The following is a 14,376-nucleotide window of genomic DNA, read 5'->3' as shown; positions in this document are numbered from 1 at the left end:
ATTATCATTAATCGTTGAAAAACTGTCAGAGCATTTAAATGAAACAGCGATAAAAAATAAATTAGCAAGCTGAGAATATTCAGAGCTATGTTGATTAAAATAACTCAAAAAATAATCATACCTTGTGTAAAAATATATGTTTTCGAATAACTCAATTGATGTCAGTAACCTTAGAATTTTTTAAGTATGCTTACTGTCATTTAAAAGCAAAGAGGCTGAGCTATAAAGACAATTTCCATCTTCAGTAGATCTGAGAAAAATAGTAAAATATACTGAAATGTAATAATAGGTATAAAATATTAAAATTTAATATAATATTATTAATAATATTGATAAAAAAAAAGATAAAGATTTAGTTTAACTAAAAGTTTTTTTTTCATAAAGAATTATAAGGTGACCATTTTTTTTACAATGAAAAGGAGGAAAAAAAATTTAAGATAAAAAAATTTAATTAAAAATAAAATATAGGGCTACACGAACAATGCAAGCGCATTATGAATAAATAAAATTAACCTTGGACAGACACAGTGGGGTCTTGAAAATATTTTATTTTTGTATTTTGACAAAAAAATACAATTATTTATGATACTGTTTTGTATTTGCTATCTTAAATACAATATTTACAGCTTATGAAAATGATTGGGTGAAAAAAAGTTCGACGCGGCATCTTTGAATTCAGAGATTAACAGATTAGTTTTAAAATATCGAAAAGGAGGACAGAAAGGAGGACACTTATCGAGGGAGGACAGAATCTACAAAAGGAGGACTGTCCTCCCTAAAGGAGGACGGTTGGTCACTTTAAGAATTAGAATATATACTCTAACTCTTTAAGAAATAAAATAAATCTATCATAGCCTAAAACTTTCTGTATGTTAGATGATCTAACATCCAACAACAACTTTTTTTGTTGTAACTAATTATTAAATCCTTTTAGATTTATACAGATTTATACTCATTGTAATTTGTTTCAAAATGAATTATTTATTAACCAAACAAATGACTTATGACATAGGTCATTTGTTTGGTTAATAAATAATTCATTTTGAAACAAATTACAATCATGGTAATGTGTTTCAAAGATTTATACAGATTTATTAATATTATACAAGATTTATACAGATTTATACTCATTGTAAAAATGAGTATAAATCTGTATAAATCTGGTAAAAGGATTTAACAATTAATGAAACAACAACAAAAGTTTTAATCTATTTGATTATAATCTATATTGATTTAATTTTGTTAGATGTTAGATGATCTAACATCCAGAATTTTAGGTCCATATTATGATATTATTTTCATTAAATAAAAAACTTAAAAAGCTCAAAACAAACAAAACAATACCTTAATGATGTATAACCAAGATTTCTTTTAATTAAGGGTACAAAATCCATCATATCTGTATTAACTTGGTTAGAATCCGGTATTCTTGGCTGCATTAAATTAATCTCTGAGAGCTCTTTAATGAGTCTATTTTTGTAATTTAATACATTAGGCCTATGCTTTGTTTCTATTGCACAAGCAACTAATTCTTCAGTTAAATATGAATTCATATTTTATTATATTTAAAATATTAAATAACTAAAGCCACGTTATCTTTGTTTCTGCAGAAGAAATAAGGAAAACGAATTAATGGTAATCTCACGGTAGCGAACAAAAAACCTTAATATGTAATCATATATTTAACAGAGTATCTTTCCAAATCGGACACGTTAAAACCAACTATGTGGCCAAGTTTTATTTTCACGGTTGAAAGATCGATATTTTAATATTTATTTGACAGCTTTTAATAATAGAATAATACCTCGGTAACGTATAATAGGGACCGTTGTGGCCACAGCAGGAATCTCTATAGCCAAATTCCGTAAATTACGGCAGACGCAAACAAATTTTTAGTGATAATTCTTCAACAAAACAACCAAAAACTAACTTGGCTACCGTTAAATTTAATCCCTATGGCCATAAACTGTTAAGGGTTATACACGTAAAGTACGTCACGCAGAGTTTAAATAATGGTTTAACAAATAAGTAGCTCTCGTTCGCAGAGTTTTGAAAGTAAAATCATTTGCGCAAAGTTTCAAATTTTAACTTTAGCGTGACGTAATTTATTTTAAACTATTTAGACGAAAAAATATTTTGCACGTCTTTATAATATTTTCCTTAATATATTGCTAAAATATTTCTATATCTTATACCAAAAATTTTGAAAGACATTTGATTGATACTAAATAAATTTTCTAAGAAATTATTCTGACTTTAAACTATGTGGCCATGGCCACAATGGCCACCCCTTGGATCCGCGCCTGATATGTATATATATATATATATATATATATATATATATATATATATATATATATATATATATATATATATATACATGTATATATATATACATATATACACACACACACACACACACACACACATATATATATATATATATATATATATATATATATATATATATATATATATATATATATATATATATATATATATATATATATATATATATATGCATATCAATCAATCAATCAATATATTCTAATTTACATGATGTTACAATTCAAAGATGTTTACAAATAGTAAATTACTAATGATGCGTAAACACCTAATAATATTTTTATAAATCATCAAAAATCATAACGTTACCAGTAATATTAATGATAATAACATTAATAATGTATTATTAACAACAACAAAAATAATTATATAAGCAATAATACCAATATATATATATATATATATATATATATATATATATATATATATATATATATATATATATATATATAATTTTATATAATACTATATATATATATATATATACATATATATATATATATATATATATATATATATATATATATATATATATATATATATAAAACAGTACAATACTTATTTATATATATATATATATATATATATATATATATATATATATATATATATATATATATATATATATAAAACAGTACAATACGTATTGTAATTGTTTTTTATCACATATTGTTATATATTGTTTCTGTAGTATTACAAGATGTTAGTGATTTTTATTTTTTTATTAGTATGTTTAACAATAATAAGGAAAGTATTAAATATTGTCTAACGAATTTTTAATTAGAAATATTATTTAGAGGGGAGAAACTTTATATAATTTTTATTGTTATTAAATTTCTAGAAAATAGATAAAAGAAAAAAGTTGTCCGGTTTTCAGTATCATCTGAAACGGCTAAAGAAACAGAAAAATTGTGATAAAAACTAGGGTTGTAATTGTAATTGTAATTGTAAAAATTAAATACAATTACAATTATTGTATTGCAATGTGTGTGTGTGTATATATAAATATATATATATATATATATATATATATATATATATATATATATATATATATATATATATATATATATATATATATATATATATATATATATATAGTAGTAGAAATATAATTTATATCCATATCAATAACTAATTAACAGATTTAAAAACAACGCATTTGGAAAACATCAAGTGAAACACTTTTTTTGTAATTCGTATAAGTTGTTCCAAGGGAGTTAAAATATTATGGGGAGTTAATTTGTTTCGCCGACAAGGGTTAATTTATTTCAAGAAGAGTTAATCTATTTCGAAATAGATTAACTCCCCGGGTAATTTTTTACGCAACGGGAGTTAATTTATTATGGGGGTTAATTTATTTCATGACACCGGCATCTCTACGTTGTTTCAACGTTGAAATATGGTTGAAGCGTTGTTTCAACATTGTTCAACTTTGTCTCAACGTTAAAACAACGTTACGATTTAAACGTTGTTTATTTAACGTTGTTTCAATGTTAAATCAATGTTGACAAAAAACTTAATTATAAAAAAACCATCTTTTAAATTGGTGCTTAAAGTAAAATTAGTTAAAGCGAAAAAGTAATTAAAGCAATATTTTAGTATAATGTGCAAAACAGAGGTATTTATGTGTGAATTTTTGAATTTTCAAAAACGTTTTATTCAAATATTAGTATTCAAGTAGTATTCAAATTTCTACTTGTTCTTGCGACAAAAGAAATTAATGGCTTATTTAAGAAACTGGCGAAAATGCCACTCTAATGTTCTAGCTCTGGCAGAATCATCTTCTAGTAGTGAAGAAGAGAAAGTCGAAAAAAATAATGAAAATTCAAAATTTACACAAAATATCAGTTAAGTAGAAGAAGACAAAAATTCGGAAAGCAATTATGAAGTGAAGAATTTCTTAATGATTATTTGTCTCAAAGTGACAATGACACTGTGTTCTTCTCAGAAGAAATTGAAAAAAACGATGTTTCTTTCAATCATAAACTGGCGAAATGGCAGTAAAGTACTGCTGTTCACGTGAATAAGTAAACGAGCTGTTAGCTATACTGATAGCAGAAGCCTTATGCTATCTGCAGAAACAGCTTTTTCTATACCAGTCTCAAGACCAAAATAACAGTATTGACCACCACAATTGCTTTCAACAGTAACTGATTTTGGAGCCTGAAGCAAAGTTTTTTTATCTTTCAGTGAAAAGGAAACAAAGTACCAAAATTAGATAATGTTAATAAGTTCTTGATGGCTGAAGGCAGTATGTTATTAATTATTTTTTAGTGAATTTTTGTTTAATTTTATTAGGTTTGTAAAAATATTCAACAAAAGTTGTTTTGTAAAACTATTTTAAATTATAGAATTTCAAAAGAGAGTGTTATACTTTTTTACTGATATAAGAAATCCCAAAACACAGTGACAAAGCCTGATTATAATAGTGCATTTATATGCCAAATAAGTATTATTTTATCAGTAACTAAATTTGTTGAAGTGGAAAAGATATTATATGACGAAAAAAACATAATCATCAGGAGTGAGTTTTAATAAGTATTTTATTAAATAGTTACATCATTTAGTTTCAGAACTTTTTTTAATTTTATGTCTACAGCTTTATGTCAAAACATATAAAAACTTATAACTGTATATATTAGAACAATGGCTTCTTATTTGGTAGTATAATTTCAATGGTTTAAGAGCAATTAATGTTTAATGTCTACAGTTTCATTTTCATTAATATGATTATAATACATTATGAGCGAGGTTAGGCAATTTTTACAACCAGATGCTATTCCTGATGTTAACTTGTTATTCAGATCAGGACTGATTTTTTTTTTCTTGTTATACTAACAGAAATTTACCAGACTATATGGTGCTGTGAAAGGTGTACCTTTATAAGATATATAAAACTTTTTTATTTTTATTTACAGCTTCTACTATTGAATACGATGAAGCGACTGAAACTTTAATTGATGGCATTTTGTCTGACTTCTTAAAATATGCTCCATTTCGAAAAGGTGGCGGAAAAGAAAGGAAATTAGATTGATTGTCATAAATATTTACATATATTTCAATAAAGAAATATTTTCTTGTTGTCTACTAATATTTTGTTTTCAGTGTTAATTCAACATTACCAAAAAAAAATTTCAGTTATGAAAAAACGTAGGATTGAGTTGATGTTTTAAGTGAAATAAGAAAAGCTTAACTGATATAATACTTTTATTTTTAATAAAAACAAAAATATTAATGATGTGGTATTAAAAATTGATATTAATATTAATTTTTATTAGATGAAGATGTGTAAAAAATAAGTTACAAGTTATTATTTGGTCTTTAAAGTTGTTTGAATGATAATTTATTATTTTTTGAGATGTTTTCTTTTTTAGTTTTTGTTGCTTTTATATTATCAATCAAACTAAGTTATTGTTGTGTGATATTTTATAATAAACTTTATATTATATTTTGTATTAATAATGAATATTATCTCTTTTTATTCAATATTCCGTATTACTCTTATGTAGTTAATTATGTTTTAGCAACCTGGGATTCTTTCATTATTTTCCTTTGATGCCTTGAGTTATTTAAACATAATATATTCAGAACTATGCAGATTAATAGAATAATAAATATATTAATACAAATGAATTTAAAATATGATAAATTTATAGAATAAAGAAAATCTTATCTTTGCTAATAATGTCTACTAATATTATTGTTTAGGCCTGTTAGTAAACTTATATTATTGTTTCTTCATTTTTTTATTAGTCTATATAATATTTTCAAAATCAAGTATGTGGAAAGAAGCTGTTTGGAATGAAGATTTACAAAGAGAAGAAGGTGTAATTCCATCTAATTAGGTTTGTAATAAAACTGTTTATTGACCTCCAGGTACCAAAGCATTGACTGCACTAAAATGCTGAAAAGAATTGGCCTAAGTTTCCGCAAATTAAAACTAAATTCTCTTCAGGTATTACATCTATATACTACAATTATTATTTCTTAAATAATTTTGTTAGGAAGAGTTTCATCATTTCTGATGAGTCTTTATTGATGAAACTCAGTGTAAAATGAAAAAAAAATATTGTTAAGTGATTTTCTTACTAATATATATATATATATATAATATATAATATATAAGAAAATCATATATATATATACATATATATATATATATATATATATATATATATATATATATATATATATATATATATATATATATATATATATATATATATATTCTCCCCTGAAAGTGCAAGCGATTATTAAAAATTGCTTTAGCAAATGCATCCTATTTAACATGAAAAATGGCATTATTGACCTCTGTCCAAGCCCCATAAGGGTAAAAACATGGACATTAAACCTAAATTAAAACAAAAAAAATCCTCTATATTAGGTGCAAAATCTCCTCTAAAATCCTATTTTCTTATGAAAATTTTATGTGGCCACCCCGATAATTACTTTTTAATGTTAGAAAAATTTAATATTTTGATTATTAATTTATTTTGAAACAAGGTTGTTTTATTTAAATTAAATATTTGAAAAAATTATTAATAATCATCTAACAGCAGGGCCGTGAACGGGGGGGTGTAGGGGGTGTCCCACCACCTCCAAAGCTATCATATTACCATTTAAGTTGACACATTTAGCAAGTTCTGAACTATAGTTGGCTAATTGCAAATATTGAGGACCTTTTTTGTGTGTGTGTCTCTAGTTGGCAAAAAATACATACAATCCCCCCCCCCCCTCCCCATGAGAGACCACTTCGGGACGGCCCTTTTTAACAGTTAAATTACCTTTTAAAAATTCAAAGTTTTTTTGAAAAAATTTTATGGCCTCCACGAATAAGAAGGGCAAAGGTGGAAAAATATACTTAGAAACATTAATTTATATGGCTTTGTAAATGGAATTCCTTTATAAGTTGTAACACCTTTCCATTATATTTTTTTCAAGTTTGCCTTTTTTGATTTTTTTAAATTTTTTTTTTATATTTACAGCTTTTTCTATTGTATTCAATGGAGCAAAAGAAACCTCGGTTAATGGAATATTGTTTGACTTTCTAAAATACGCTCCATTTCAAAAAGGTGATGGAAAAGAGAAGAAATTTGTGTAGATTTTATTCAATTATATGTAGATTATATTCAATTATTTGTAGATCTTACTCAATTATATGTAAATATATGTAATATTTAAATATATTTTTTAATAAAACAACTTTTATCTCTTGCTTTAATAATAATATTTTAACTAAACTAAACTGAAAAAGTTCTAAATAGTTTAAGTATAGACTATGAGTAGATTTAATATCCATAATATACATTGATAATGTTATAGAGAAGTGCAGCAGCACTATTGGACATGCATACTACGTTTTGATGGTGATCTCAGTTTTTATCAACGGTTTCTGTGATTACAAAACGTTTTTTATTAGCCGGTTTAACGTTGATAAATCAACGTTAAAAAAACTGTCATTCTTAACGTTGTTACAACGTAAATTCAACGTTATTGTAACGTTTTTTTTGGGTCGAACCAACGTTGATATAACGTTTGAACCTAACGTTGATTTAACGTTGATAAATCAACGTTGAAAAAAACTTTCATTCTAAACGTTAAATCAACGTAAATTCAACGTTAGGTTTCAACGTAAGTTCAACGTTATTTCAACGTTGTTTGCCGACTGGGTACATTAACTATGCAAAAATTATTTTAGATAAAAAATTAATTTTTAAATAACATAAATAATATATATAAAACATATACATATATACAAACAACTCAAGCTAAAAAAATAAGTATTACTTGGTTGAACCACAACATTGTCTTTTGATGTAGGCGCTCCCTGCCTCAATAATGGAATCCTGGAATTAAATTTGTGGTTGTGAAAGTACTGATGCTTTAGCTACAATGTAAATAGTTATATAATTACATCATGTTGCAAAGTCATTTTTAACGAAAATTTTACTAAAAATTAGTAAAAAATTTGATTTAAAAAAACTTATATCATTGGGATTTTTTGCGTAGGAATTAAACACTAAATACGTTTATAGGCCATCATAGGCGTAAATATATTCCCGCTTTATTTAAAGATGGTGTCCACGTGACAAGGAGTTAATAAATTTTTGTTGATATATATCACTAATTATATTAAATTGATGTATTAGTTTAAAGATTTGTATATAATCGCATCGTAGACGCCAAAACTCAAGTGATGGTTGTCTTTTTAGCCTTTTGTAGTATTGAAGATGCCTCAAGCTCATTTTATTGTTTTACGTTGAACAGATTTAACCAAAGCTACGTCAGTTTTTAAATACGGGGCCTAAACAGACACTGCATATTCAAGGTGTGGTCTTATAAATACTTAATATAATTTGAGAGCCATTTTTTCATCAATGATGGTGAATGTCTTTTTTAGCATACCAAGAACTTGTAGAGATTAGGAGACAACTGATTGAAAATGTGTGTTCCTTTTGAGATTAGATGTAAAAATAACTCCTTAATCGCGTTCTTTAGTAGAGTTTCTTAGGCTTTCATTTATATCTTGGTTATTTTGCAAAAAGTAATTGTACGCAGAATTTGTTTTAATTTAAGTAACCAAGTGTTTGACCACTCGTATACTAAGCGTAGACGATCCTGCAGATCAACGAAATTAGTCTGCAGTAAAGTTTTAGAAAAAAGTTTAGTATTGTTGGCATATATTTCAGAAGTTTCAATAAGTTGGGCAAGATCGTTTGGGAAGAGAATAAAGTGGAGCGGGCCGAGAATAGAACCTTGAGAAACACAACTGAGAACATTAACCCAGACAGAGCTAGTATTGTTAATTGTAATGCGTTGCTTTCTACCTACTAAAGAGGAACTAATCCATTATAGTAGTTTGTCGTTTGTTCCGAATGATTTTAATTTTAACATAAGCCTGTCTGAGGTACGGAATCAAAAGCTTTAGCAAATTCAAAGTAGATTACATCAATAAACTGGTGTGATGCTAGGAAAGACAAAATAATATCAAAAGTCTCTAATTGATTGGTTACACAAGATTTATGATGAAGGAAGCTATGTTAATTTGTAGAGAGCAAATTTTTTTATCGTTGATGTGCTTCAAGATTTTGATCTTTACGACTTTTTCAAAGATTTTGCATGCAACCGAGGTTAGTGAAATAGGTCGATAGTTTTCAGGAAGTAGTTTGTCTCTTTTTTCATAGACCGGACTGATATTTGCTAAGTTGAGTTTGGAAGAGTTGGTACTATTCCAAAATTAAAAGATTCATAGAAGACTTTTGTAATTGGAATTGCGAAACTTTTGGCACATACCTTAAATATTATAGGGTGCAAGCCGTCAGGTCTGAAAGATTTGTAAGGGTTTAGATCAGTAAGTTCATTAATAATGTCTGCAATAGAGAGACCCAAGTTGTTATTATAATTGCATTCAGGTTTAACATCAATTTTATTTAAAAAGGGCAAATTTTTGAAGCTTTTAAAAGTAAACAGATTTAAATTGAGAGTTCAGAAGTTCAAGTATATTGGGAAGAGTCTCAGTAATTTCACCTGAAGCATTTTTGAGAAAACGAATTTTATCTTTAATTTTTTAGCTAGTTGTTAATGTATTTATAGAAGAGTTTTGGGTTGTTCTGAAACTTTGATATTATTTTGCTTTTACAAATTCAAAATCCACTTTTACAAATTATCCCCAAATTCAAATATCCATAAAAATTAAACAAAATATTTACTTTTACAAATTACTTCTATTGATTGTTTAATAAATGAACAAATATTATTTAAATTATTGACCAATGAAATCAAATTATTGAAAAGAAAAAAATATAATATTTTAAAATTGTATAAACATTTTTTCAAAAAGTTGAAAAAATTATTTTTTTGATAACATGTGGTCTTTTTAAATTAGTAATTTTTAATCATTTAATTAAAATAACTTTTAAACAATTCTTTTAAACAAAAGTTATGGTCAAGTCAGGTGTATGGTCTTCATAATCACCCTGCTACTGGTAACATGTAACTCAGTGCAACCTGTTCCGTGTCCTGCTGCCTTGTGGGATTCGCTTCCTAAGCAAAAGTTGGAAGGAGATTGCTTCCTGTCATCAGTACTATTTAAAATCGGTCATGCCTATAGTAATATATACATATATATTTTGCGCTTGTGTCATTTATATAGTTTGACGTGTCTTAGTTACTGTTTTAGCTCACCTGTAACTTACTTTATATGTATGTTTGTGTTCTGTCTAAACCTCTGGCGCAGTGTTGAGTTGCCTGTAAGTTGCTATCTGTATGTTTGTGTTCTATCTATTTATGTTTATATGTATGTTTGTGTTCTGTCTGAACCTCTTGCGTGGTGTTTACTCACTCATAAGTTGCTTTATGTATGTATGTGTTCTGTTTAAATGTATAATGTTCTGTTTAAATATTTAAACCTGTTTTGATGCAGTGTAAGCTCATTAGCTAACTAGACACTCCAACTATTAAACTTGCGCTCACTCTTATCTCTAATATTTTGTTGGGTGTAATATTTTTCCTAATGCATTTCCAAAAATCATGCCCAATTTTTTAAAATGCTGTTTGCAGGAGGTAGCTCTTTTTAATTACTCTAGGTCAGGCCAGATTCAGGATCATCATGATCACCCTGCTACTAGTATTATGTAACCCAGTACCACCTGCCCCATGCTCTACTGCCTTGAAGAGTGTTCTCCTAGCCTTTGCCTTTTTTAGGCAAAGGCTAAGAGAAACAAACTCCGACTTAAAAATTCCCTGTCTTGGGGCTCTTACTTGTGTAAAGGCTAGAGATGGTGTCTCAACAAAAATGCTCATCCAGAATCGGAGCAAACTCCAAACATTTTTATGTTTATACTTATGTCAAATAATGAGGCTGTGCGAAAATTCCAATGATTAGAGGCTGGGAACGAAAAAGTCTTTATCCCCCAAAAAGTCTTCATCCCCTCCCCACCCCACACGTGAGGAGAAAAAAATATTTTATCAACGTTGATAAAATATTTTTTGTACTATTTTAACTTGACTTATATTCATTGATAAATTTTAAATTTCATAGTATTATCTCTCAGCGTTCAAAAACTATGACCATGCAAAGTTTAAACCCCCTCAATTTAAGGGGGTTACAATTTCAATAATACTTGAATACTGAAAGATAATACAATGAAAGTTAAAATTTTTTGATGAATATAAGTCTAGTTGAGAATAGTACAAAATATATTTTATCAACTTTTTGCCCCTCTCGTGGGGTGGTGATGAAGTCAAAGGGCTTTTTTGTTCTTAGCCTCCAATTATTGTATTTTTTTGTACAAGCTCATTATTTGACATAAGTATAAACATAAAAATGTTTGGAGTTTGCTCCATGTCTGAAAGTTAGCTTCTAAACATAGTTTGGAAGCTAACTTCCAGAACTATAGTTATCTCAATAAAGTTCTCAAACACCAAAAAAATCCGTCAGTGAAAAGGTTACGCAGTGTTACGTTAAGTTTACGAAATTCATGTTTACGAAAGGTTTGACTAACTTTTTTGAAAGTTTTCAATATAAAATTGGATTTCTTATCAATTTTGCTAAAGCTTTTGATACAATAGACCACTTGTTCTTTTAAATAAACTAAAGATTTACGGAATAGAGTGAGTGTGCTTTAATTTGGCTTAAAAGCTAATGATCAAAAGCAATTTCTTAATGGAGTATTACAATTTCTTTTAAATTATTATTTTTTAACTTTATCTTTAAAATATATTTAAAACCCTCTTTAAAATATATTTAAAAGTTAAATACAAACTCTGAATTTTTGCTTGTAAATTTAACAATTTGTTAGTTGTTATTTAACACAATTTGGTATCATTATATATATATTATTATTATTATTGTTATTATTATTACTATTATTATTATTGTTATTATTGTTATTATTACTATTATTATTATTATTATTATTATTATTATTATTATTATTATTGTTATTATTATTTTATTAATCACTCTCTTTAAAATATATTTAAAAGTTAAATACAAACTAAAAAATAAGAGAGATAAAAAAAAAGTATCATTTAGGAATGTTTTTTTCAAGTTTCTTTTTAAAAATTGTTCGCTGTTGTTTTACATTCCAATATTGAATCGCCTGTACCAAAATATGAAGAGTAGCTTCATGAATTACATTCTCTGAGTCTCTAAGTTTTGCTTTTTTTTTTAATCAGCATTAAGGTTTTCATATTCAGTTTATGAATATCACATAACTCTTTTATATGATCTAAAAAGAAGATTTATCTAAACAGTAGTTAAGTTGGGAATTAATGATTTCAAAGGTTACTTTATTGTTTAAAAGACCGATAAATAGATTTATTTTGCTTTGGTGTATATAATTTCATATTTCCTTAATTTTAAATAGAGAGTGTATATAGTTTTTACTATGCTTAGAGACATTAAAAAGCGATTTTACTGCGTTCCTTCCAAGTGTGTCGAGTCTTTTCATTGTTGACTCTTTATTTTCTAGACCGTGGGTTAGCGTCAGAACTGCTAATGATTTATATAATTGGATAATAGACCTGGGATGTGCAAACCGGATTCCAGATTGAATCAGAGTTTGCACCGTTGCCTGCAAATTTCATGCCCTACTGACAATATTCAATCTATCAAGTAAAGCAAAAATTATTTTTTTTGTTCCCAAGTAAGGCCGAGATGATTAAGTTTCTCATGAGGTTTAATTTGATGGTCGTTTAGGAATATTGTGCAGTTCGTTATTTATTTTTTTTCCGAATAGTAAAAGTTCCGTTTTGAAAGCATTAAGCTTTATGCCGTATAAATTTTTGTACATTTCACAAGTTGTAATAAGTTTTTTTTAGACCCGAGAGTGTAGAGCTGAGAAGAATGATATCATCAACATAAGCTACAACACCAGTCAAGTTTCCATATATAGCAGTACCAACAATGACATCATTTTTTATAGTTTCGAGTAGCTTTTCAGTTTATATGTTATATAGGTAGGATGACAGAATCGATCCTTGTCTCACTCCTTGATAAAGATCAAATCAGACTGATTTGGAAACTAGGTATGAGATAGTTGCACTGCCGTTACGGTATAGAGAAGATATAGTGTTAACTATTTGAAGAGGTAGATTTTTATCAAAATAAAAATCTACCTCTCCAAATAGTTAACTGATCTTAAGAAAGTTAAGTGATCTTAAGAAAGGAGTGAGACAAGCTTGTAAACTTGAGTTTATTTAATGCTTATTTCTCATTGTAAATTTTTTTTTTGAATATTGTATTGCTGTATATGAAACTTTAAAAAAAAAAGTTTACGTGTACCTTTTAGCTTAATTTTATCTTGAAAATGGATGGCAAAGTTTTAGCGTTCATAGGCACATCGTCCCTGCAATGCTGTCCTATTTGAGCAAAAAGTGATATAAAACCGAAGAGCCTTTAAAGCCCAAAAAAAATTAATGTGAATACTTGTGAATGAGCGAGGAACTCATACGATTTTGAACTATTTTAATGACCAATAGTGGTAGCCATTTTATTTCTCTACAGGAATTCAGGGATTATTGTAAAAATATACTGATTTTCTTAAAAACATATGGAAGCTGATAAATAAAAGAAAAGAGATAGTAATGCTAGATCTTTTAACTATAAAAATAATTTTGAAAATTTTTTTAATTAAAAAAAAAACGCTTATTATTTTTCCTTAAAAACTACTTATTAAAGGAACTTAGAGAGTGAGGGGAGTCGTATATAATTTTAAATTATAGATAAAGTTTTGATACATTATTTCTAATTTTAGACAATACTTTGATATTATCTGACCCCTGGGAAAAACCCTAAGTTAGTTAAATTTCTTTGAAACTACTACTGAAATTTTGAGCATAATTACTTTATAAAAGTATTTTTAGAAAATAATAAATTTAATAAATAATAAATTTGTACAGGAAAGTTGAAAATAATTTTAGCCCCCATTAGTATGAAACCGTCCCATTGTGCTATAGTTGCACTTTACTTGACCTAAGATGCGGTGACCTCAGCTTTTCTAGAAAATAAATTCCGTGTTTAAG

The sequence above is a fragment of the Hydra vulgaris genome, chromosome 03 (assembly GCF_038396675.1).
Source record: "Hydra vulgaris chromosome 03, alternate assembly HydraT2T_AEP".
In the NCBI taxonomy this organism is placed as follows: Eukaryota; Metazoa; Cnidaria; class Hydrozoa; order Anthoathecata; family Hydridae; genus Hydra; species Hydra vulgaris.
Note: the sequence above shows the minus strand (reverse complement) of the source record.